The sequence below is a fragment of the Ixodes scapularis genome, unplaced genomic scaffold (assembly GCF_016920785.2).
Source record: "Ixodes scapularis isolate PalLabHiFi unplaced genomic scaffold, ASM1692078v2 PGA_scaffold6__148_contigs__length_123643588, whole genome shotgun sequence".
NCBI lineage: Eukaryota > Metazoa > Arthropoda > Arachnida > Ixodida > Ixodidae > Ixodes > Ixodes scapularis.
The window spans coordinates 61,532,723-61,558,577 of NW_024609881.1; the positions used below are offsets into that span (position 1 = coordinate 61,532,723).

The 25,855-nt window shown below is 41.8% G+C and overlaps 1 pseudogene; it reads left to right on the forward strand.

Annotated features, from left to right (window-relative positions):
* The first annotated feature begins 1,454 nt into the window (after positions 1–1,454).
* Positions 1,455–25,490, forward strand: LOC120836253 (annotated as a pseudogene).
* Positions 25,491–25,855: the final 365 nt, after the last annotated feature.

The window sequence follows — 25,855 nt, forward strand, 5'->3', positions numbered from 1 at the left end:
ATTTAGGTTAGTCATCCAAAACGACCAGGGGAATGGTCGTTTTGACACGCCTGCGACCGCTTACAATGCTTCAACACAGTGGCGTCGTCTACCGGGCAGTCCTGGATACCTCCCAGTCTTCCTACAGTTTTGGGTGTTATCCTTAGGCATTACTGTATTATCACGGATGAAAAAGTAGGTTCATTTAAAAACTGAAAATAAATGTACAATGAGATGAACTCGCTCCCCTAACGAAAGCAAAAAGAACAGCGTCCATCCCGAGATGGCGACAAGAGACCAATGACCCAATGTTGCCAAATTCACCTTCTTTTGTACATAGTCTGTATTCTAAAACATTCCGAACATGAACGAGCGATACGTTACAAGATGAGAACGTTATAGAAAAGACGACAAAGATAAAATGAGAAATTCGGCTAGTGGGGCCCTGGTCCAGTGCCTTCCCGTGGGAGACGCGCGCGATGCTTACTCGGTCGTGAAAATGTCAATAGAAATCAGTTGAGTAAACGTAGCCCTGGAGAGCTGCTCTCACCTTCCCTAGCAGAAAGTCAGATGCCGCTATTAAAGCACACGATTGTTTAATCTCACTTTTACGTGTCATCAATGCTATTCAGTGTATGGAATCGCACTTTTTTTTTAATTGGAGCGACGAGGGATTTGAGGAAGCCATTTGTCGAAAACTCCTGGTGTATTCTTCCGCGTCTCCAACGGGCCGGTTTCGTGATATTTGCTTGTCTCGTTAGCCGCGGCGTTTATGTGTGGCCGGCATGTGACGTCATATTACATACTTATTTTCGTGCAGTGATGCAGAAGCCACGTGCTCAGCAAGCAATGGCCACCAGAATGGCCGCTGATGTGATGCAAGTGGAAGCCATGTTTAGAATCCACCGCGAAAAGCAAACCGGTAACTTTTTTTTTTTTTTTTTTTTTTGACACGCTTTAATCGGACTTTTTCAAAAAATAGTTTACGTTCCATGTTCAGAGCCAAACTCGACGCTCTAATGGCGGCGCTACGCAGCTTCCGCGCCCTTGGAGAAGCGAGCGCCTATAAAAGCGTGCCGCAGAGAAGAGGAGAATCCATTCTAACAAGTTGGTCCTCGTAAGTGGCCTTTGATTCATAAAGTCGGGAGTGTTTGAAGGTAGACGATCTTGATGTTCTATCACCGTCATTAGTGCGGAGAAATTGGAGCTATTGAGACTGCCACGAGATGGCTCTGACATTTGAAAAGGGTGAGTTGCGTTGTTAATGCTCGTTTCGTGAAAAAAGCTGTCTTTAACAACATAATAAATGCAACTTCCTGCTTACGACATTTGACTTATTGTTTTCAATATCTGGTATTTTTTGTAAAATTTTAAAGGGCACTTATCCTTTTCACCCTTTAAAAAGATTCCTGACATAGCCATTCTTACATTTACAAGTGTTTTTCTCTCCTTTACGCACGTTTTTGCGACGGAAAATGTATTCGGCTACACTCATTATTTTCAGCGTTGCTACTGCTCACGCCGGTGATGTATTGATTTTATTTACGAAGACGCTTCTGCATGGCGTTTTCTTAGTGACGTAATATCGAATTTTACTTTTCTCCTGGGCTTAAACCTCCGAGCTTTTGGGCACGATAAACAGTTATCATGAAAATTCCGCACACAATATTGCAGACGAGAAATAATTTGTATTACGGAATGCACCATACCCCCGAAAGGCGCAGGGTTTAAATATGCTTGGGTAGACATACTGCGTTGATTGTATTCATAGATTCCTTCAGAGTCGCTGACAAATAAGACGCGCAGGGTGTGGCTTAATAATATAACCTTGATTCTTGCTTCGTGATTGCTTCTTCTGTGTTCTTATCCTCTAATGCTTCAATCCTACTGGATGAGAAGAAATAATGAGATGCTCGTCAGTCAACCGGCCCTTCACTTAGGTTGTGAATGATTGAAGGAGCGGCCTCTTATAAATATATGCCACTATATCTTCCGGTAACCAGGAGGGGTGAATTCGGATACTTAAATACGTTGGTATTCTAACGGCTGTATCAAGTAGTGGCCAGGCTATTTAAATCGACTGCAAAATTCGGTTTCTTAACCCATCGCGCTACGACTTTGTGCAGCGTTGCCCACAGGCGGCGCAAATTTTTCTATAAACTTTGCAAAGAGTGAACTTACCTGAGGAAAAAGTAAAGAAAGCAATAGTCTTAATTCCCGTGGAAACCCAGCGAAGCCACCGTTCCTCAATCAATCGGGCGCCCAGGTGTTTGAAGTCTGGTGACTTCACTACGTTTCCATAGGAGTTCAGCCATTTTTTTTTACATTTCCCTCAGGTAAGTTCGCTCTTTGCAAATTTTATATATCAAATGCACCACCTGTGAGCAAAGCTGCAGAACATCGTAGCGCCATTGGTTAAGAAACGGAATTTCGCGGTCGATTTACAGAGTCTGCCCGCTACTTGATGCACCCGGTACTACATCCAAATGTCTTCAAAAACACAAGCAAAATAAAATTGCGACTAGGCTAACGCAAATCTAGTGATTATATTTTTATAGCTCTGGCACGTAATTCTAGTACTTTTAACCAAATATGGTAATTCTTTTTCTTTTTTTTATATAGATTTGTCAAAGCAACTTAGCTTAAGGAGCGTTCTTAAGTACTGCTGGCTCCAAAGAATGGTTTGGAACCAGCAGTACGTAAGCCACGTTCCGCGTTCTAAAAAAGTTGTCCGGCTTTTTACGCACTTTGTCGTCATATAAGTTCCATGCCAGCGGCCAGGATCCTGGCGGTGTTGCATCGGTGGTGGTAGGAGCCAAAAGTACGAGCTTTCCATCGTAATTTTGACCGGGAATTCTAGCACGAAGCGCAAGGGTTGCGACATCCGAGAGCATGACGCTTTGGCTCCTGTGAGGTCGTTTGTGAACACTTCGGGATTACTTTTAAAATATGTATGTGATAGGATCTTTAAGCACCAGTCACAGACGAGCTCTAATGGCATCGTACTCCACAGTTCAGCCGGACATAGGGCGTCACACATATATAGAAAGCGACACCGAGGTAATTATACACGAAGCAGTTCGCGTATTCAACGTCTGACGTACATCAGGTCTGCATAAAGACCATGCACTTGGTTCCTCCTGTTACACCTACAAAATAAGAGAGGATGCAAATGTGGCTTTTTAATGCGGAACGCCAATTGCATTGTACGTGCACGGAATGCACAATAACGTAATGTTTTTTTTTTCCCAGTTCCAAACTGCCAGAAATCCTTTCACGTAGTTGGGCATTTGAGAGAATTACTCTTGCGCTTTTCTTAGCCTCTGTTTGTTCAGATTATGTGTACAATCGGAGTTACCAAATGGATGTGACCGTCCCAAAACGATGTTTCATTCATCATGGCGCCGTACAATTAGAGCGCTGAATTGCGAAAAGTTTGACAGATCTCCGAAAGTTTTTCGCAAGAACAGGAACGTAGGCGTGGTATAAAAGATTAGGATTATAACCATCAATATTAAAAAAACTTGGCAACAACAAGGTAATCTAAATTCTTCAGTTCCTTTGTTTTATGTGGTATAGCACTCTTACAGCATTTTGAAGTCTATAGAAGTAGGATATCTTCTCATAAGCTGCATATTAAGAAATGCATATGAAAGAATAAATAGTGTTAACGAAGCACGACTAGAAGATGCCCCCCCCCCCCCCCCCCCTTTCCCCGATTTTCCAAATTTGTTCCGTTCGAACTATTCACATGAGTATAGGCTTGCTTCCCGTGGTTTGTTTTTATTCCATTACATTTCAAACGTCTTGTCATTGCAGAAGAGCTTTCTTATTTTTGTTGAGTTAATTGTAATTTGTTTGTGACAGAGAACTTTGCTACGAGATCTATTAAAAAATTATTTTATTAAAAAAACACCGTGACTTGTGACCAACGCTTTGTTTCGTCCTCTGTACCGAGAAGTTTCCTGCAAGTATGGAACAGTGGGATAACAGGAGCGGTTACGTTCCAGGTGTCGTGTATCCGGTTCTGATTGAAAGCAGATGCGAAAACTCAAGAGGCGCTGTTCAACTTTCTAAAGACTACGTCATATACTTGGAAGAATCCAGTGTTTTAGGGGACCGTCTGTATTTTTCCGAGGCTAGGGATGGAGAGGTGAATCACGAATTGGTAAGGAAAGATTACCTTTCACAAGGAAGCATGCTTCCGCCTCATTGATTGAAATTCACTTAATTTAATTAGAAAATAAACATTCTACCTGTTGATTCACTCAGAAGTTATTTGATGTGTCCGGTAGTGCCTTTGGAAGTTTTCGTACATTTGAAAGTGCCATTCAAGCAGAATTGTCTCCGCTATTAATAACGCAAATAACGCACATTTGTTTAAATGACGTGCCGTCTCCCACGATTTTTTTTTTTTTTTTGTATTCTTTGAGAACGTTTTTCTTCCTCGATGATTTATGCAACCATTCGCCCCGATATTCGTTCTGCGCCTTGTTGAAATTCATTGAACGTAATCATTTACTTAGTTTTTATAAAATGTCATTTTTTGCGAAAAAAAAAAATAAAAAGCATGAGCAATTCCAGTCTGAGAAGGTGGATGACCAGCGAAGCGGTTTAGCACACGACACAGACGTGTCAAAGAATTTTGAACAAAAGTAAGACCACATTTATTGTCTTGATCGGTGGTCACCGTGACGAGCCGGAGGAAAAAAGACACTCGCGACGCGACCGCCAATCCGGGAGAGCGGAATGAACGGAAACTAGGCTCGCAAGCGCTTGGGGCGACTACGAGGAGAGGGCGGTGCGAGAGTAGACATAGCCGACGCGGGTCGCACAGCGCGAAATCTTTGAGAAACCTTTATTATCTACCTGAGAGTCTACTGATCTTGAAAATGGAGCCCATTGATAACTAATCTACTGAAAATGCATATCCAAGTGTTGAGACATAAGGTTTTGCATAAAATGAAGGAATTTTGCACCAAATTTCGAAACCGAGTTTTTGTTGACGCGCACAAAAAATCAACGAAACCCTAGCCATAAATAGCTTGGCTATAAAAATAACCGTTCAGCATTTCAGTTGCTACTATTATGAAGATCACTTCGCAGTTATTTTACTCATATGTTGTTTTCAGGTGGATACTACAGACATGCGTAATAGTGCTTATGCAAATTCGGAACACAAGGCTTCCTTTACAATTACTGAAACAAGTGTGGGAATCGAAATGGTATGTGCAAATATTTTTGAAGTATATATTCGTATAGGAACAATAAATACGATTATACAAATGTGCAGGAGGTTATGCAATCATTATTTATAAATCCTGTATATGTTAACTACATAGATTTTCGCGAACATTTTATAAACCTGCAGCGCTTTTTTAAGTTTCGAAAAAATGAAGATGTATTAAGCATATTGGAAGTTCACATCGCCACAGCGTCTAAAGAACATTATTTATGAGAACTTTAAAATAAATATTTAGAATACTTTCTCCATATATTGCTTCCTAACCAATTGAATTTTTAGTAAAGATGAAATGTTTGGTTAGCGATTCAAAAACAGTCTGCACGGGCAATGCTTGCAATATTCAGAAATCTTTCACTCTTTTACCAGGAAGGATACCTAAACTTTGCCCACGGAATTGAGCCACTGCGGATACATGACAAATCCGGCCGAATCCCTCACAGAATATTTCCGCTCCCGACGCCTGAGGAACCGATACACTTGGAAAGTAAGTGACAGAATCAAACACTACACTAGATATTTGTTGAAAATTCTACCTTTAAAGGCTAGACTTCTCGAAGCAAAAATGATTAGAAATGTTGAACGTATACGACCGAATTTCTTCCTCCAGCGTTTGTTTCGCCTGCGGTGTCAATTCTGGTACGCTCTCAGTTATTTGCCATTTATTATCTCGATGAATTAATTCCCCTCCCATTTTTTCTCTAACAAAATATTCCGTTTAAAGCGTGGCGAAATGATCGCATTAATTATTTGTCATTGGGAAATGAAAAGAAGTTCTTGCAGTGGCCACGGCCCCTCAGTATTTCATTATTTTTTTTTTTTACTTGCATCATTTCAACGGCTCCAATGTTAGTGATCTGAGTATGTAATCTGATGTTAAGAGTATTCAGTATCAGAGTATGTATGATCTCAAATCGTACCAATAATTAGCACTTTCGCAGTTAACGGAAGGGGTCACTGGTTTGGCAGCCGGAAAAAAAGTTATTATATCCTTATATTCAAGTTAACACAGCTTAAGTGCGTTCAAAGTTGCCGTTCACTTCTTCCTAAATAATTTAATTGGTAGCACTCAAGAGTTCCGAGCATATATGTTTGTACAAATAATTTTTAGGACGTGGAATATACTGGCAATTATAACGTCCGTTATAGTTTTACTTAATTATACTTACTGTTTAGGTAACACGTCAGAAATATCACTTCCTCGCCTTTTCTTTCAAACGAAAAAAATTATGTACTCTATTTTGGCATGGTTCGGCTTTGAGGTGATGGCATTAAGGTAAACACATGCGCTCACATCGGATATTGTAATTATTTGTGAAAATTATCTTGAAGATATCTTAACGACTAAAAACCGGAAAAACGGGCCAGCAAAAAAGAAAAAAAACAAACAAAAACTAATTTACAGCAAAACACTAACTGTTCTTCTATACTTTTGCTGAAGAAGCATGCCTTTGAAAAGTTATAACCTTTGACTTCGATTACTTTTTATATTCAGTATCACTATGTTTACAGTTCCCTTAGAAGACCGTTCCGATGAAAGTCTACTGCCAAGAAGTAAGCTTATTTTGTTTTTATAACATTTAACATTCCTCAGCAGTCCCTTCAACCAATTATACAAACACCAAGGAGCAGGCTGCAATTCCAGTTACATGCGCGGCATACATACTAGCCATTTTATAACTATGATGCAATTTTCTGTACACAGTAGAAACCCTCAGAATTTTTCTGCTTGAGGTTTTTGCTTTGAAATAATTCGGTAGACGTCAGCACGTGCTGCGCGAGTAACTACAATTCGAGGCCGCACTTTGATGATATAATGAGTTCGAAAGCATTTAATTCGAGAGACTGTTTCACTATCTTGCACAAAAATCAAGATCAACTTATCTGGCATCGTGATTATTAAAAAAAAAAATTACAAGGTGAATTCTAAACTCGAGAAGCACTGAGGACATACCATCATTTGAAACCTTCTAGGTGACACTGCAGAGCCACCCGCCGTGTGGCGACCTGAAATGTACGTCATGTTTGACAGTGTAATACACAAGTACCTGCAAGGAAACAAACACCTACAGGTTCGATACATCATAAGGCTAATGAACATGGTGCGTATGCTTTACATTTGTTCTTGTTCGGAAATAATTTAGTAATATATGTTTTCACTGACCAAACAAAAAGTGCTTATTGAGGGTTTCGTGCTCCGAGTACTGACACCCGTTCGAATGCCTTATTTTTTCCTCGAAGGTGAATGCTATCTTCAAGACGGTTCGCAAGCCCCGAATAAACCTCCAGCTTGTTGGAATACTCGGATTTCAGGTGCGTATTGATTGTCGAACCCCCAAAGATTGGTATCTCTAAGTTTGAAAGTCTTGTTATTGCCGCCAAGAGTGCAACGCAATTGTAAACTCAAAAGGTTTTAGAAGAAAATTTTTTTTTTCTCAGTTAAAGTGGACTTTTTTAGTTAGAACCGTTTCGATCAGATTACGCTTTGCCAAGGGGACTCGAGTGAGAGGAAAACAATAACTATTTGTTTAACTATAAATTATTCGATACCAATGATTTAATTCAGATTTATTTGCGTTATACTATATTAAATTATATAACATCAGTATAGCCATAAACTAGTGCATTTGATCACTAGATGTATTTTTGAACATCACAGATTGACTAATAAATCCATCCTACCACTGAAAATAATGCGGAAGAAATAATTACTGTAAATTTGAAGCAGGGTTTAAGTGACATTTGTTTAGTAAACTCTGACTGTAGAAAAAAAAAAAAAAAGCTTAATATCGTGTGGCTGCGATATGCTCAGACGACTGCTTTATGAGATTTATGAGTGCGTTATGAGATTTTTTTTATGAGTGCGTTATGAGGTTTTTGTTTTCTTCAGCGATTAATTGATTTAAAAAGAAAACAACGAATATACAATGCATCGCATGATAGAAAAATGGTAAATTATGAAACTATTTTGGGATTAGTTTTGTGGAAATGCTTTTATCCAATTTATTGTAGTGAAGCAGGTATAAATCAAAGCACTATAGAAATCATAATAGAAATCACGATTTAAATCGTTCTGAATTTATTCACCACCATGCTGTTAACGCTCATGTTTTCTGGGTTGGAAGAATATTGTATTGGTCAGCTTGATACAATGGTTTGTTTTCGATATGATAGTGCTGCAGAGCAGGTTTACACAATTGTGCCGGATGCAAAAATATATTCAGTTTAGTGATTTATATTATAGGTAAATGATGAAAATATTATTAGTTATATAAACTACCATACGTTTAGCAATTCGTGTAAAATGACAACGGACATGGCAGTAACACAGATAAAAATATCTGCAAGTTATTTACCGTTCCCACTTAGACGACTTTTTTTCCGAAATTCATGTGTTGGTCACGTGTCGAAAATTCACGGGACGTCATTTCTTCTCCTAAATCTAACGGAGGAACTGAATAGGTGTTGAGGTCACGTGGCGTCAATTTTACTGCTAAATCTAGCAGGCAAACTAAAATTTCGTTTAGGTCACGTGACCAAGTCCGAGGACATCACATTTTCCGCTATATTTAACGGAGAAACAATATTTTTCTATAGGTCCCTTGACATAAAGTGACGTGACGTGAGTTCCCGCTAAATTCAGCGGGGAAATAGGTTGGGCAAAAGTCGGGATCTGAGATGCACTGTGGGCGCTGCAGCAGTATTTTAGGCGTTACCGAGAAAAAGTAACGAAATACGTTAATCATCACAGCAGAAAATATCAAGGCCAAACCAATCATAGCTGTCGCCCATCTTTTGTGTTTTCCTCTACAGCTTATATGTAACATTGCATCAGCAACTACTACTTTACCCCATGGCACGAAAATTCCAAGAGTTGTTGTTTTTGCTCAAAGCCCTGGTTCTGTTGACAACATTAAAAACTGTAGGCTCAGATCCGTACTTCCTTTGGTTTTTAAAGTATTAGAACATCAGATAAAAAGCACTTCTGCAAATTTTTGAATCATAGAAATGTCTTTGTAATGCAGCAATACGGTTTTCAAGAAAAAAAGTCAACAGAACTGGCGTTACTTAGTAACAAAGAAAATTAATCAACATTTTAAAAATAAACTATTTACCATTGGAATATTTTTAGACTAGAAAAGCGTTTGATTTCACTAAGCATGATATATTGTTTGAGAAACTACCGTTTTATAGAATTCGAGGTGTTGGTACGTACGTAGTTACTTATCTTGCCGGTCACAATACACGTGTTTTAATGGATACCGGTACCAAGGCAGAACAAATCTCGCATGGGGTTCCACAGCGGTTTATTTTAGGTCCTCTGTTTTTTATTATTTAAATTAATGATATTGTACCTATCGTAAACACTCCTGAAATAGTTTTTGTATGCCGACGATACAAGCTTTTTTTTTTTCTCGTCCATTTTTACATCATCTAGAAGTTACGGTTCACACATGGCTCAACGAGTTATCCGTGTCGCTTGACCACAATCACCTTCAGTTAAACGTTACGAAAACAAAATATGCAAGTTTTAAGCCACGAGGTAAACCTGACGATTGTGAAATTGTTTTTAAAAATTCTAAGACTCGGTGATCGAGCGTGTAATCGTTTATGAGTTGTTAGGAGAAGTTTAAGCAGGACACCTCATATAAATAAAATGCATGCAAGCAGCTTGAGATTTATTGGTATTTTATACAAAATTAGATAGCTGGTTCCATGCTGGTTAAACCGTCAGTTGCACTATGCTTTAGTTACTTTCATCTCCTTACTGTTTATTAGTTTTCTTGTTCAACAGGAACAAAAATATTGATCGGTTGTTTATTTTGCAAAAGCAAAAGCTATACGTTGAACAGAAAACCTTGAGCATACTGACCACACAGCACCATTCTTTTGGAGCGCAGATCTTAGCCGCCCGTTCCTGGCTTGAGCAGCGTCGGCGTCGCCATCGGCGTAACCGTGAGATGACGTGACCCCCGTGAGGTCACGTGACACCAGTGACATCACTTGACCTCCGTGAGGTCACGTGACACTGGTGACGTCACGTGACCTTCGTGACGTCACGTGACCCCCGTGAGGTGAGGTGACCCCGTGAAGTCACGTGATCCCCATGAGGTCACGTGACTCCAGTAAGTTCACGTGGCCCCGGCGACGTCACGTCACCCTTGTGAGGTAACATGACCCCGTGAGGTCACGAGGGTCACGTGACCTCACGGTTACGCCGAAGGCATCGCCGTCGCAGTCGCCATTGGCGTAACTCTGAGCAGTAGCAGGCAGGATGAGGAGGTTAGGAGGAGGGAGGAGTATACGCTCCCCTCAGTACCCTTCCCTCCTTCTCCTCAAGAGCTGCGCTCTAATTCGGTTTTACAGGGAGTTGCACACTCTAAAAAAATTCCGTGAGTCAACTTTATTGCTCAACACTCGGAGAACCAATCAGCGCTACTTATGCAGGCAGCTCAGCGAATGATGATACCGCAGCATATGTTTCGACCAAAAAAGGCAGTCTGAGTTGTGACATTAAGCAACGCAAGCCTGACGTTTTGTATTGATTAATGTCACAACTCGGATAGCGTTTTAGGTCTAAAAATATGTTTCGGCATCGTCATTCGCTGAGCTGCCTCCGCAAGTTGCGGTGACTGGCTCTTCGTGTTTTGTGCGGGAAAGTAGACGTACGGGCGATTCTTAGGGTGGAAGCGGCTTTCGTATTTTAAACATAGTTTTCTTACCACTGAAAACAATAAAAGACTTCAACTGTTTTTTGACGCACACCTTCCTAGTAATACACAATGCAATCTACGACACGGCTCCTATAAAGTAACTTGGTCTAAGACGAACTATGGACATTCACCAGTTAGCATACTTGATACCTGATTTCTTAAATAAAACACCAGCCGTTAGGAAAACAATCTCAGGTTGTGGAACAAAACACAGCTTTAAAATTACTCTACAGCGGGACCTTGTCTCATGTCATGATGAGTAAATACTTTTAGATTATATTTTCATTGTGTATGAGTTGAATTACCTGTCTCATTTATTTCCAAAGTATTAAGTGCACTGACGATTGTATAGCGTTGTACGAAACATGCTGTGTTGATTGTTGCTGATGTGCTATTTTATCTTCTTGTAATCTTTAATGATTATTGTTTTTTTTCGCCTGCTGAGCATTGTAAACGGGTGATAGGCCCGCGTCAGGCAGAGCTAATCTGCCTTTTGTCCTGTCACCATAGGCCTAGTGTCTCCATAAAGCCAATTCATTCGATTAATTGGAAATGAAAGGAACGTGTTACAGTTACCGATATAAACTAACGCACGTTATCTTGGGTTTTGTTTTTTAGTTATGAATTGATATGTTTTGATAATTTTACGTTACAGGTGTACTTAATCGCCATATTTCTAGTAACATTATGTCCATGCAGACACTGAACATAATTACTTTATCTTTTTATGGCTTCACCCAAATATTCACAAAAAATGCAAAGAAAAAAGCAAAAAAATCACTTAGCATCGCGCCTTGAAACTCGAAAGAATATTTGTGTAATTTTGTTTAAACTTTTAGGAAGTAAAAGGAACTAGTAACGTAAGTACACTACCCGTTACTGTTTTGAAAAGAAGTAACGAGTACGTTACGTGTTACCGAAAATAAGTAACGCGTTACCGGTAACGTCGTCACTTGTAACGCGTTACCCCAACGCTGGCGCTGAGTCATAAACTCAAGAAAAGAACGTTGCACTCCGAAGTAGAACACGACCCAATCAACAGTGAGACATCAGTCAGGGATGATGTCCGGCTTTTTATAAAGGAAACAGAGAGAAGAAAAGCGCCCTTACGTTGAAGGTTACATATGTCACAAACAGCGGCACAAAGCAAACGGAATGGTTTCGTCTCGTTGCCGTTACAACTCATTAGGATACGCGGCTACGATATTGACTGAAGAGGACACCGTGAAAAGCAGATCCCGTAAGTTGCTATATTCGATTTCTGCTTGTCGGTCTCTTTATGCATGATAGAAACCACTGCTATTTATATCGTTTCTTACTTACTCTTATTAGCGCCACCAGGTGCATGCTTAAGGACCATTAACATGCCATTGCACATTTACGCTCCTTTTACTTATAGGCGACCATAACCATGCAACAGGCGAGCAGAGGCTTGTGAGGGACCAGCTGCGCTTGGTGCTGAAAACGTCAGCAGCACCCAACCCGAATACACCCATGCCAAGTTTGTTTAAGGAGGAACTTCTCGAAACCTGCTCTGCAGTTTCCTTACAAATTATTATATCTATCACGCCTCCAAAGTATTAAGCAAAGTTTGCTGAACAAAAACACCAAGATTCCTTTAGGTGCCAGATGAAGAAACAGCAGATGTACCCACGTTGGCCAGCCTGAAGGATTCGATGTATCGAGAAAGGCGCTCATCGCAGCCACCGGCGGTTCCTTCATCAGCCGACACTCCGCAAGACAACGACGCCCACAAAAAGACAAAAATAGCAGAGCCCTTCTTCATCGTCCACGACCGCTGTTACCCTCGTGTTGAATAGTTGCCTTCGCAACACGAGATGGCACGCAACGGCTGTCGTCAGTTAAAATTATTTTTTTTTCCGGACGAGACTTTATTTGTTCTACTATCGGGGAAAAATGAAATGCGAACAGAGGAGCGTGTAGCTCGCGGTACAGGCTGCGCCGCCTGGAAGTGAGCCCAGGAGCGAGGGTGCGTGGCCTACTCCAACGTGTTCACGCCCCTCCCTCTGCGCTCCCCAAGCTTCAGCAGTGCGCCTCTTGGTGTGCTGAAAGCTATCACCGCTATCCTTGCTGGCTCTGCGCGTGCGGTGCAAAGAAGCTCGCCGCATTTGCCGAGCAGGCAAAGATAGCGGTGACAGCTTTCAACGCACTGAGAGGCGCACTGCCGAGGCTGGGGGAGCGCCAATCGAGGGGCGTGAACACATCGAAGTAGGTCACGCACCCTCGCTCCTAGGCTCACTTCCAGGCGGCGCAGCCTGTACCGCGAGCCACGCGCTCCTCTGTTCGCATTTCATTTTTCTCCGATAGTACCTTACATGTGTGACCAACTTGTAATTCTGCATGTTGTAATTGACGGAGTGCCTAGCTCAGCCGTTTGATTTCTGTTGTCGGGTCGGCTAGCTACAAACTTTTGCCCGTGCGTTTGAAGGGCTATAATTACATTCACATTTGCTGGGATTCCTTCCTTGACCCCTGAAAATTTCATGACGGATTTTGAGCAGGCGCTTTTTGGCGGTCTGCGCGTCGTGTTTTCTCAAGCTGCTGATCGCGGGCGCCATTTTCATTTTAGCGCAAAAAATGTGGGCTTCTGTTCAGGGGGCTGGGCTCCAAAGCGCATATTCAAGAAACAGCCAGCTAAGGGCGTCATTCATAAGCTCGCGGCATTTTCCTTTGTTTCGGCTTCGGACATCCCTCGCCCCTGGGCGTTTCTGCGTCGGTGCGTATATTGCTCGGTGTTCCGGAGCTTATTGGATTACTTGATTACTTTGATGCGACTTGAGTGAGGGCATTTTCCACCGGAACGGTAGCACCATCACGGAAACAGGAGATCCAGAACCAACATTTATTTGGAGGCATGGTAACGAAAAATTAAAGCCACGTCGGGAAGATCGCAACCGATACGCTTCGCGTTCGTTCATTTCATCGAGAGAGACGAGGTCCAAACAAGAGTCATCTTGCTTCAAGTTGGAAACCGGGGAGCCGTACGCGCGCAAAGCCGCAAGTGGGCTAAAAAAGTCAGAAAGCTGGGGGAGAATGAAGTACGTCTTCACAGTGTCGTCATTTCGCTTTTTTTTTAATTTTTGAACTATGCTCAAGCTTTTTATGAAATATAGGCATTGCTGAGAGCTTTAGTCGGAGAAATGAGTGTGTGACAAAAGTTGCAGTCGATTCTTTGTACCAGTGTGTGATGTGTGAGAAATAAAACCAAGGTACGTTTGTCGCAAACAGATGGTATCCCTCTAATCGAATGCAGAAAAATAGTTTCGAACAAGCCTGAAAGGAGGGAGGGGAGGGGAAAGGGTGCTAGTGCGTGCCTGTACACATATCTTATATCTGATGGTATGTTGGGGCCCCGAACAAGGTAAGAAAGGAGCGTCGGTCTGTGTTGCGAAGAAGGGTTCTATGGTTCGGTGACGGTATCAAAGAAACGACTTATTTGGGCCATGACCTTGCACTGTTTTAATGTCGCGATTACATAACACTGTGGAAATGAATAAGAAAAGAATGAGATATGACTCAATGTGATAGTGCCATTCAAAAGCAATTGGGGATTTGTCTGACCAAATCGCTTCTGTTCGCGCATTCAAAGCCGTTGGCTTTATTTCGAAGTAACCATTCGTTTTATATTTCAATTTTGTACAATTTTTATTTTTGTAATGACAGATGGCGTTGTAAAAACAAAACTAGCTCCTTTCTAATTCGTTTTCCAAAGGTCCGTATGTTTCTTTTAGCTTATTTCACTTAGAAGACTCAATGCCAAGTATTGCACAATTTTATAAACAATTAGACCTAGAAACATCATTGCATCTAGGAAGTACTACTTTTCGATGATAACCAAGCACCATTTTCAACGGTGGTCTAGTTTGTGATTGAAAAAGTAATAAAATATAAATATTCTCGTTTAATTCTTTATGTTTACAGACGAAAGAAGAGGAGTATTTTATTGAGGAGGAAGATAACCTGATCGCAGCGATCGAGTCAATAAAAGCCTTTGGACAATACACCAAAGACACAACGTTCGCAAGGCCCGCCGATTTCTACGTGATGCTCGTTGGGTAAGCAAGATCACGTAATTCAGCCTGAGGTCTAGTTGTGCCGTGAGGCAGAGATAACATGTTCTAGTTCCTTATGGCGATTCAATGCTCCCGAAGGATATGTGATAGATTACGGCGGTCGTGCGACAATTTTCGGACTTAACAATAAATTACGCACTGCTGAGATCATATCTTTGACTTCCATAACCTCTCAAAACAAATTAGCTTTTATTTCAACTCAAAAGCAGGCGTAGAATTTTTTTTCGTACAGAAACAAGCACAGTTAGCTTTCAACTCGTTGCCGGAACAAGTGGCCAAATGATCTTCTATTACGGATTCGAGGCAGGCAAGTGTCACAACCTTGGCAAAGGCCGGTGGGGTATTACTACAGGGGGATTCAAGGAGAGGCCAGGCTCTTTATATCGACCGCAAAATTCGGTTTCTTATCTTATCGCGTTCCGATTTTGTACGGCGTGGGCCATAGGTGGTGGATTTTTTCTATAAAATTCACAAAAAAGCTAGCTTACCCGAGCAAAAAGTAAAGAAAGAAAAAAGTGAAAGCCGTTTACAACTCCCTGTAACGCCGAATTTGAGCGCAGCTCTTGAGGAGGAGGGAAGGGTACTGGGTGGGTGGGTCACGTGACGATGCCGATGTCGTTATCAGTGACGTCACTGCTGACGTCATCAGTGACGATAACGATGCGGATACCGATGACGTCATCAGTGATGATGACTATGACGATACTGATGCTGGTGATGTCATAAGTGACGTCACCGATGACGTCATTGATGACGATGCGGATGCCGGTGACGTCATCAGTGACGCTACTGATGACGTTATCAGTGACGATGTGACGATGCCGATGTTGTTATCAGTGACGTCACTGCTGACATCATCAGTGACGATAACGATGCGGATACCGATGACGTCATCAGTGATGATGACGATGACGATGCGGATGCCGGTGATGTCATAAGTGACGTCACCGATGACGTCATTGATGACGATGCGGATGCCGGTGACGTCATCAGTGACGTCACTGATGACGTTATCAGTGACGATGTCATCGGTGACGTCACTGATGACATCATCAGTGACGATGACGTCATCGCATCGTCATCAGTGATGATCACGATGACGATGGGGATCACGGCAACGTCATCAGTGTCGATGACGTCATCGGGGGGTCACGTGACCTCGGGGGAGGGGGTCACGTGACCACGGGGGAGGGGTTCATGTGACCCTGAGGGGGGTCACGTGACCTCGGGGCGGTCACGTGACCTCGGGGTGGTCACGTGACCTCACGTGACCTCTGGGGGTCACGTGACTTGGGGAGTCACCTGACCTCTGGGGGTCACGTGACCTTGAGATGACCTTCGTGGTCACGTGATCGTGCGGTGACCTTGGGGGTCACGTGACCTTGTGATGCCCTTGGGGGTCACATAACCTTGGGGTGACCTCTACTACGCCGACGGCGACGCCGCTGAAGCCGGGAATGGGCCCCTAAGAGCTGCGCTCTAAAAGGCTCAGCACCTATGGGAACGCAGCGAAGCCACAGGTCTTAAAACAACACGGCGCCGTTTCGCACGGGAGACAAGAGATGGCGCAAGCGGTCGCGACGCCAACTGCCGCCAACGAACGAGCATACGACATCTTTAGCAAACAAGGAACTGTACTTTCTGCGCTGTCGCCGCCTGCGGAACGCGTGCCGCTTTTGAGTCGAAAAGATCGTCTGCTAAAGACGCCGGCTCTCGGCGCCGTATGCTCGTTCGTTGGCGGCGTTCGTTGCGCCATCTCTTTTCTGCTGTGCGAAACGGCGCCGTGTTGTTTGAAGACCGGTGGCGTCGCTGCGTTTCCATAGGCGCAAAGCATTTTTCTTTCTTTAGTTTTTCCTCAGTTCAATTCGCTCTTTGCAAATTTTACAAAAAAAATGCACCATTTGTGGCCAACGCTGCACAAACTCGTAGCACGATAGGATAAGGAACCGAATTTTGCGGTCGATTTAAAGAGCCTGGCCTCTCCTTGAATCACCCTGTACAGTTGGGCGATTCACTGTACCGCAGTGATTAGACGCAAACTACTACTCAAATGTTCGTCGAGCTGTTTTTTTCTCACGAGCCAATCTCGAGTGATCACTGAGTGCTCGTGTCGAATACTCGAGCCGCCTTCGACACTTTACCCCATATGGTGTGATCCCCGTAACTACGTCGTTAATTTTTTCGAAGCAGAATAACACTTTACCAATACACGGATGCCGTTGTGCTACTAGTGTTTCTTGGCTGTACAGTAGGATATATCGAAATGTTTCCGAAATGAATATGGAATGAAAACAAAACCATTTCAAGTTGTGGTATTTGAAAACAGAATCCCCTCGAGGATGAACGCACTTGATGCGAGGTCTTTCGAGCTTTTCTATTCATTCTTGGATCGGAATTGTTTAGAGACCTTCAAATACGGAATTGAATTCCTCTGTTACATTGTCCTTCAACCAAAATCTCTTTCTAGTCCAGACATATTGACTTTTGGGAAAAATATAAAGTGTGAGGGAATTCAAAGTTCCATTCTGCTATGTTTTTTTTGTAATCGGAGCAAATACCGAATGCAGATGATTTGCTACGCATTAAGAAAATGCGACACCCATCTTGCGAAAAGCTTTCTGTTTTAAATTCGATTCATTACGTAAAATGTTATCTACCTGGTGACAAGAGATGCCCAAGGCTTCCTCTATTTTACGCACCTTTAATGGGCGACATGCAAAACGTTTCCTCTACAGTGTCTGATGTGCTGCCCGTTTCAATGTGTAGCGAACCTGATTCTTCGCTTAATGTGTGCCACAATGCTGGAGCATCGAAACCCCAAAATCTCACTGTTGGAAATGAAGACGATAAATATCAAGGGCATCAAAGCTGTATTTATTTTCGTTTTTGTCCTGTTTATATATAATATGACCATTGGGCCTTTGATTTTACTTTTGATTAAAAATGCACGAGGCTGTTTCACTTAAACGCTCGTCAAAACTAGACTAGAAGATAAATCGATTTCATATTTACATTCACTTCGTTTGATTTAGTTGGATTCCGGAAAGTTTTCACTATGTCCTTGCACAAGAGAAGGTAAAAACAGCGCACACACGAATGGCATAGAGAACCCAGCACGAGCGCTAGAACAACGAACCTTAACAAAAAACCGAAAAAAGTCTACTCGATCATAAACAACCTTCCCATATCCTAAAATTGGGCGTAGTAAATGTTTGTAAGCAGGCAGTTCTTTGCTAGGTGAAAAACACCCGAGGATTATTTGTTTTAACCTCCACAACGTGACCTGCAAAGCTTTGATATGTTTTTCTTATGTCATGCGTTTCATTCGTAATACTGGCAGATAAGTGTTCCACTCATTTTATGCTAGTACCATCTAGATTACGGGTACAAAGCAATAATACATTTTCATGTTTTCTTGAAAAACAGACATCTTTATTTTTGTTTCGGCATAGTTCAGGTATTAGGAGGCGGTATCTAGTTATACACACATGTGTTTATATCTGTCTAACCGATATGTGTTCAACAAAGGACACATATGCGCTGATATGTTTCCCCCTTGGCTTCGTCTTTCTCTGGGCTGTATTTACCTTACCTAGTGATGAACAAACTCGCCTGCATCGCCACCTTTGCTACCCTCGTACTTCGGTCCGACTCGTTCCAACAAGCTTGTGTAAAAAGCATTTCAATCCGAAATTGTAACATGCCCTCTTTTTTAAGTGCCGCTTAACTTGGCTTTACGGCAACGCGACAAGAGACGTGTAAAAAAGCTTCGTTGCCCCTCAAAACGAGGGGTAGATGTGCATAATTTAGTCTAATACGCGCTTCATGCTGGAAGTTATTCATGTATTATTTCCGAGGATATTAAGACCCTTTATTTATGCGAATCCCAGTGATCTCAAATTGTCAGTATTAGGTTGTCGTGACAGCTTCTTTGTTACGCCCCCATCGCCGTGTAACTCACCTGCAGAGACAGCATAAATAGCTTTCACGGCTTTTCTAAGGAAGGACATGTAAAGCCTAAAAAGCACAAACTATATGTACATACACCGTTTCACGTGATTAATGTTCACAGCAGCAGGAATGCGCATAATTATTATTTTCATATTTGCATTTCAGGCGCACCTTAGGGAGACGTGACAAGACCACTAAGAAATTACATTCTGATATTAACGGTAAGAGGGTGGGGTCAGAAGATGCTCCGGACCACACATTCATGCTGAATCTTGAGAAAATCGGAGTTTAACCAATTATTTCCGAGAGATGTTTAACGAATAACGATGGACATTCGCCGTTTCTGCTAGTTAGTAACACGAATCACTGAGTGGGATTTTTAAGTTGGTAGCAGTTTTCACAGAAGATGACCCTGATTGAATAAAATTAACATTTCTTGCTTTGAAGCAGTTGGAGAAAGTCAAGTTCAAAATCTTTTTAAAGCACGTTTTGGCCACTTAGTTCAGAAATAAAATTTGACATGAAGGGTTGTCGTCAGATGATGGTCATAAAAATCACATTCAACAAATATCTCTTGAAAATTTCCCTTATATTCGTGGTGATCTTTCTACAACACGAACCGCGAAAATCAACAACAAATTATGACTACATTTTTATTCTACGTAAAACTGTAAGGCTTCAAGTGTACGCGTGTCCGCAAAAAAAGTGTTTTTCATGACAAGACAGCCTACGCATTGCCAAACGCTTAATGCCTTCCACATGGAGCTCTAACGGTACAACCTAATGCCAAAGTTTTAAAACTCACTGTTTGCGAATTCGAAAGTTAGCAGCAATTTCTTTAATTTTACACTGGCTAAATGACTCCCGTTTTCGGTAGCCGACGCCACTCATTTTCACGCGTTGCTGGACTTCCTCGACTGCCATCGTCTTATTGTGAATTTCCTAAAACTGTTCATAACATTTGAGTCAGCAAGTTGTGAAACTTTGGCATCAGGTTCGAGCAACGAGCGCTACACTTGGCCGAAGACTCAGCGTTTAGTAATTCGTAATTTAGCTTTGCGCTGAAAAAAGTAACTGTAGATGTTTGTTTGTGTGTTTGCTTTGCTTGAACCTTTCTGAAAACAAATTGTCCCGGTAAGCACGCAGCCCCACTTCTAGACACGGCTTGTTTCCTTGGCATTTGAGACTTTTGCACAAGCGGTCATGCCTCGGCTAATTATTAACTTTAAGTGGCTGAACGTCTCATAATTCTAAATAGCTGCTGTTCCAATGAGGGGTTTTTTCACATCCCAGCGTATTCTTACAGGTTGAAAACAACGTTATTGAATGTTTTTCGTAAGCAACAGATGGAGTATTATTTCCAGGTCTCGCCTATACTGGAAGGGTCTGCGTGAAAGGCTGGAATGTGGGAATGGCCGAGGAAGTACCTCCTCTGCACTATGGATTCACCACAATAGCCCACGAAATCGGGCATTTGTAAGTATCTTGTCGCTTCCTCCATAAACATATGTGCCCAGCGTATCACCCGTGAAAAGCTTTTTTAGTCACCGTTAGTAAATCCCATGCCTTTCATCATCGCTACGGACAATGCAATATGGGCCGATAAGAAGCGTGACCATAATGAGCCTTGCTTTGCGTTTCTTAATCTGTCCCTGACTATGGTGTTGAGCATCAGATGGTTTTCTTAGCATGAACAATATTTTCGCAGGCTGGGGAGCGAGCACGATGGAAGTGGTCCCACGAGAAACATCCCGAATCATCCTGGTGCTCGTGACTGCCTGTACCCTAAGAAATACATAATGAAACGTGGAGGGCCTCATGGACCGCCTTTCACGTTTTCAAGTTGTAGTTAGGAGCAGATGCAATTTGTTTTGAAGTAAGCAGTTGCTTGAACTTCCTTAGGTGCTGGCATCTTCGAACCTTTATTTTCCTTTGGACCCGTGACATTTGCTATGCCATTATTTCACCCTAATTTTGAATGTATCGTTTGCGAGTTGACGGGGATGTTACTTATATTCGTAGTTGCTTAAATCGTAGTTCACTTAAAAGGCAGCTAAATCCACCAAACGAATGACGACGCTAAAAGCGTTACCATAATACCGGCACCATGTTCCTTAAGCTGTCAGGGATAGTTGAAAGAAACTTGCAGCTCACCTGTCATTGGAGTGGCAACGAGGCTGCAAGTTCACAACGAAAATATATTGTATTGTGGTTGTGCTCTTATTATCGCTATAAACAAATTATGTGCATTATACCGAATTGAAGAAACATCAAAGCGTTTACCAAACGGTAGCTGAATTCATTAAACGTGACAAATAATTTTTCTTTTTAGAGTAATAGTACGTCCGTCGTAACCGAACTGAACCGAAAGAAAGATTACAATGTTGATTTATTCGACGCCGTTAAGTCCCGGTCACACTGAGGCAACACAAGAAAAACGCGTTTCTGGTGACCCTCTCACATCGCGGCAACAAGAACAGCAGGGCAACACATTGCTGTCACCCGGAATCCGTGTTGGCCGATGTGTTGTCCGACCACCCTATCACACCGCGCTGACGGCGGGCCCAACGCTTGGAACACTCCGCCATCTTGATTGTTTACCTTCGTTCGTGTGTGACGAGGCGTCACCGGATATGCCACTATTCAATGTGCTAGAGCGTTTGAAGGGCCGGAAATTGCTACGGGGCGACATCAACTAGCGACTGTGGCTAGAAAACTTGACACGGGGAGTATTTTCCACCCTTTATTTTATGAAGATGTTCTTCATTCGCTGACAACGATTTAGCCCTATAGGAGGAAAATGAAATCGCCGATATATGTTAGGAATCTACGACATCGTATAAGTTGTTTCTGTTCAGTTTTTTTTTTCTTTCATGCAACCCTATTTCTATACTGCTCAGTGTGACAGGGCCCTGAAAAATTTTGTTGGCAAGGATTTTGGATAATGACTCCAATTAAAGAGGCTTAGTATATTGGCTGCTTTCTGCTAGTGGAAGGATGCTTTTCTCTCTTTCTTCGTGTGTGTTCATTAAAAATTTAAATGTTGTATTATTAATCTAATCTCATGAATAAGGGAAACACCGGTTATGAAAATATGCCCTGGAGAAGAAGAACGGGGGGGGGGGACAATGGACAAACAAATATCTCCAAACACAGTTAATTTCTCCTAGCTGTGTTGAGATTTGTGTTTGTCCTTTGTCCCCTTGTTCTTTCTCTACAGCAATTATTTTCATCATGCTTTTCTAGCTCGCTTGCACCTTTGGATTAATTGCATTAAAATAAAAACATCCGTATTTCTCCTATTGCACACACCCAAATTTTGATATATTGTTATTTTAAAACATATAATGATCGATTCTTTTTGTTTGCAGGCTACATGGAGAGCAATGCTGGAAAACAGAATCCGACTGTGACTTTTTTAACGTCACCAAGGAGGTTGCGAGCCGTTTCTTAACACCGGAAAGGTTTTGCCGACGCATTCACTCGGAGGAATTTTATTCGGCCGTGAGCATCACACCCATTCCCCTTTGTTCCTCTCCCTGAAATCCGATCAAGGAGAGGATTTCAGGGAGAGGAAAGGTAAATCCGCAGCATGCTGCAGGTCTGTACAAACAGGACACGTTATGTGCAGCCACAGTATTTGCTGTCGCTGCAAATGAATGGTCTCATGCCGTTCCAATCCGCATGCAAACGTTTTTCTTTTTTTTTTTTTTCTTTTTTTGCTGGGGGAATTGCTATTCACGACATCGGTTCTTGGAGAGAGGTTTTAAGGGCGCTGATTACGTGTATTTGGAGTCACATGCTCCGCTGGCTGTCGTCAAGACCCCACTGTTGTTGCCAATCGCCAATCGTCTGAAAACAAGGGAGAGAAGGGGACGATAGTGGAGAGGCGAAGAGGAAAGGCGTGCTGTTTGTATGGTTAATGCCCGCAGCAAACTTCACGCCTTTTAGAAGCGTGCACACTTTTTTTTCCGTGCACGACATTTTTTTTGTTTGTTTTGGAAACCCTTGAGTCGGTGCCCTAATAAACACGTTTCCAATAAGAAAAGTTACCTTTTAAGTAATGCCGATTATGTTTGTGCTGTGTCATGAACATACGTTACATCTCAGGCCTGCATAGAGCTACGTTCTTTATGGTTCGAAAAGTACAATCTCAATTTTTTTCCTTGTAAGAAAGAAAAAAAGACATGTTTTAAATTTGTTTATTCACATTAATTCAAACGCCTCTTAGGTATCGCATATATAAGGACTAAACCGTTGGTTAGGAAACCCAGATATAAAGGGACGTGAAATCGCTAAACATGTACCGGAAATAGAACCTACTTCCCAACAAATTATCTTCCATAAATAATAATGCAAGTACCACTAAAGTTTAATGTTTTCACCCAGTAAGAGATCTTACAGGCCCATAGATATAAAATTTGTCAACACCTCCTTATTCGCTGAAAATCTATCTCAATTGTAAAAAAACATTGCTTTTGGAGACCTTCAGACATTTGCTGTAGTGTCTTTGCTTATGTGCACATATGTTCTACAGAATTTGATATCTAAATTAATATTGTAAAAGTAATCAAACTTTTGTCCTACAGCAAATATTTGAAGTTAACTGCCTTTCTTTCCACAAATAATTTCAGAGTATGAAGAACTGCGTCATTAAGTGCCGTCATTCGAAAACCTTTTGGTCCATAACGGATAACACCTACTTCGCTCCATTTGGCTACCCATGCGGGCATAATGGCGAGGTAGGATATCCAAGATACTTTCTTCTTAAGATTTCAAGCAGCTTGGGGGGCATAGGTGTTTCTGATGAGTGCAGAGAAGGGAACCTGTCAGTTAGGGGAGCTAGAGTACCAACAACATAAGAAACGCATTAAGCGCCGGGTACTGAACATCTTACTATTGCTCGGTAGCCAATAAGATCTCGGTATCAGGGGATAAGAGCGTCGAAGAGCCGATGACGCTCTCAGGATCAAGACCATAATGGTCCACATCCTGCAATCATTCAGCTGACAGCGACTCTATGTGTGCTTCAAGAACGGCTTACCAGTATATATTCTCCTAGGGAACACTAGGTGGATAATTAATGTTATATATATTCTTAGTTAGCTTGACTCTTTAGAGGTGCAAGTAATATCCGGCTCCAATTAATCTTCAGTGATACTCTGACTGTTCTTTTAGGCTTTTTGGATTTGTTTTCAAAAAGGCTGTGATTGCTACACTAATAGTCTGCCATCTGTAATGGTGCAAAAATTATAATGTCGTCCCAGCGACCTACAAAGTACACCTGAGTAACCCAGGGCGGATAGATTGGGCAAAAAAAACGTGAACTTTTCTTTGTTTCACCATCAGAGGAAGATAAGCTCCTCTACTCTCGGTGATTAGACTTTCCTTTTCCCGACTGTCCTCTTCTCTGAAGCTCCCTCTGGCATTGTGGAAAGAGTGAAGGAGTTCGTGAAGGAGCTTAATGTGCAATTTTTAAATCTACCCTTCTCGAAACGATTTTTAAAATATAATTTAGGCCTTTGTTTTTGTAAAGGCTTATGGGGCGGGTTTATTAAAATGATGGTTTTTCAATTTATGGTAAAAATCGGACAGTTAAAATTTGGCATCGAATGTAACGAGACAACTAAGCCTCTCCCAGTTTTGCAATACAAGCGGTACATCGATAAATTTTTTTTAGAACTGAGATCAAAATTCATATTTCACATGTAGCTTGAAAGAAAGATACAGACACTCAAAAGGTTTTCTAAAATTCTATCGGGGTACATGTGTACCGCGACACTGCTTAGTTCTGTCTATCTCCGATTCCACATTGAACAGCGAGGATCACCAGCAAGAGCAGTCTTTCGAACTACGTAGAAGAAAAAAGACCGCAGATTGACCAAACACCGCTTACCCATTTTAAGCATTCTTAGTCTGATGTTAATTACCAACAACTCTTTGACGTGAAGCTCAAAATAATTGGAACTGTGCTATCTGATGGCTCGTTCGAAGCAACCAAACCCATTCGGCATGCCACATGTTGCTCGCACACACATTATAACCGGACGGAAAACAAATAAGGTGAGTTCGTCACAAATAGCGAACAGGTCAAACCTACGTAAAAGTGATATTGACGCAGGAGGCGCTTCTTCTATGTCAGTATTTAGTGCGTATACGTGTATGTTTGTCGTGTCTTAAGTTGTTCGCACATGAATACACAAATGTACTACAACTATATATTTTCAGACTTATCTTCTTGCTAACCATGTCCGATTTTTTTAATGCTTATTTTTAACGTATATCATGCTCCAAAAACCGAAACCAGACCAGTACGCGTAATGGAAAGATCCTACTTTAAATCTTCTGCGTGGTGCTTAGAATCGCGTAGCAAGCATAAATTAACGGCTGGTTAATATTCCTCGGTGTCTCGCCGCGACAAATTTGAAAAATCTGATATGAAAATTGTTCCCTCTTTTTCAGCGGTGCTGGTTTGGAAAGTGCAAAATTATTGCTAGTGAGGTGTCTTGAACAGTTACAAGGTGAGAAATTGTGGTCCCAAATATCCATGCCCATGAAGAAGTATAAATAAAAGCGTTTCTTGTTGATTTTCGCATCAAGTGTTATATGAGAAAATAATCACAATCACCATATACGTTTACAATATCTTCTTACAATGAAATGCCTATTAGAACGTTTTATGAACTTCATTTTGCTTTAGATGCAAAAATAACACGAAAAACGAAATACAGAGACTTGACCGACCGGGTCGTTGTTCTTTGATTCTAGTAGAACTGAAAAGATTCTTCGCGGCAGCCATTAGTCCATGTCCTGATATCTGCCGGAATACAAATCAATGAAGAGCGAGAGCACTGCAGCAACTTGTATCTGATCAT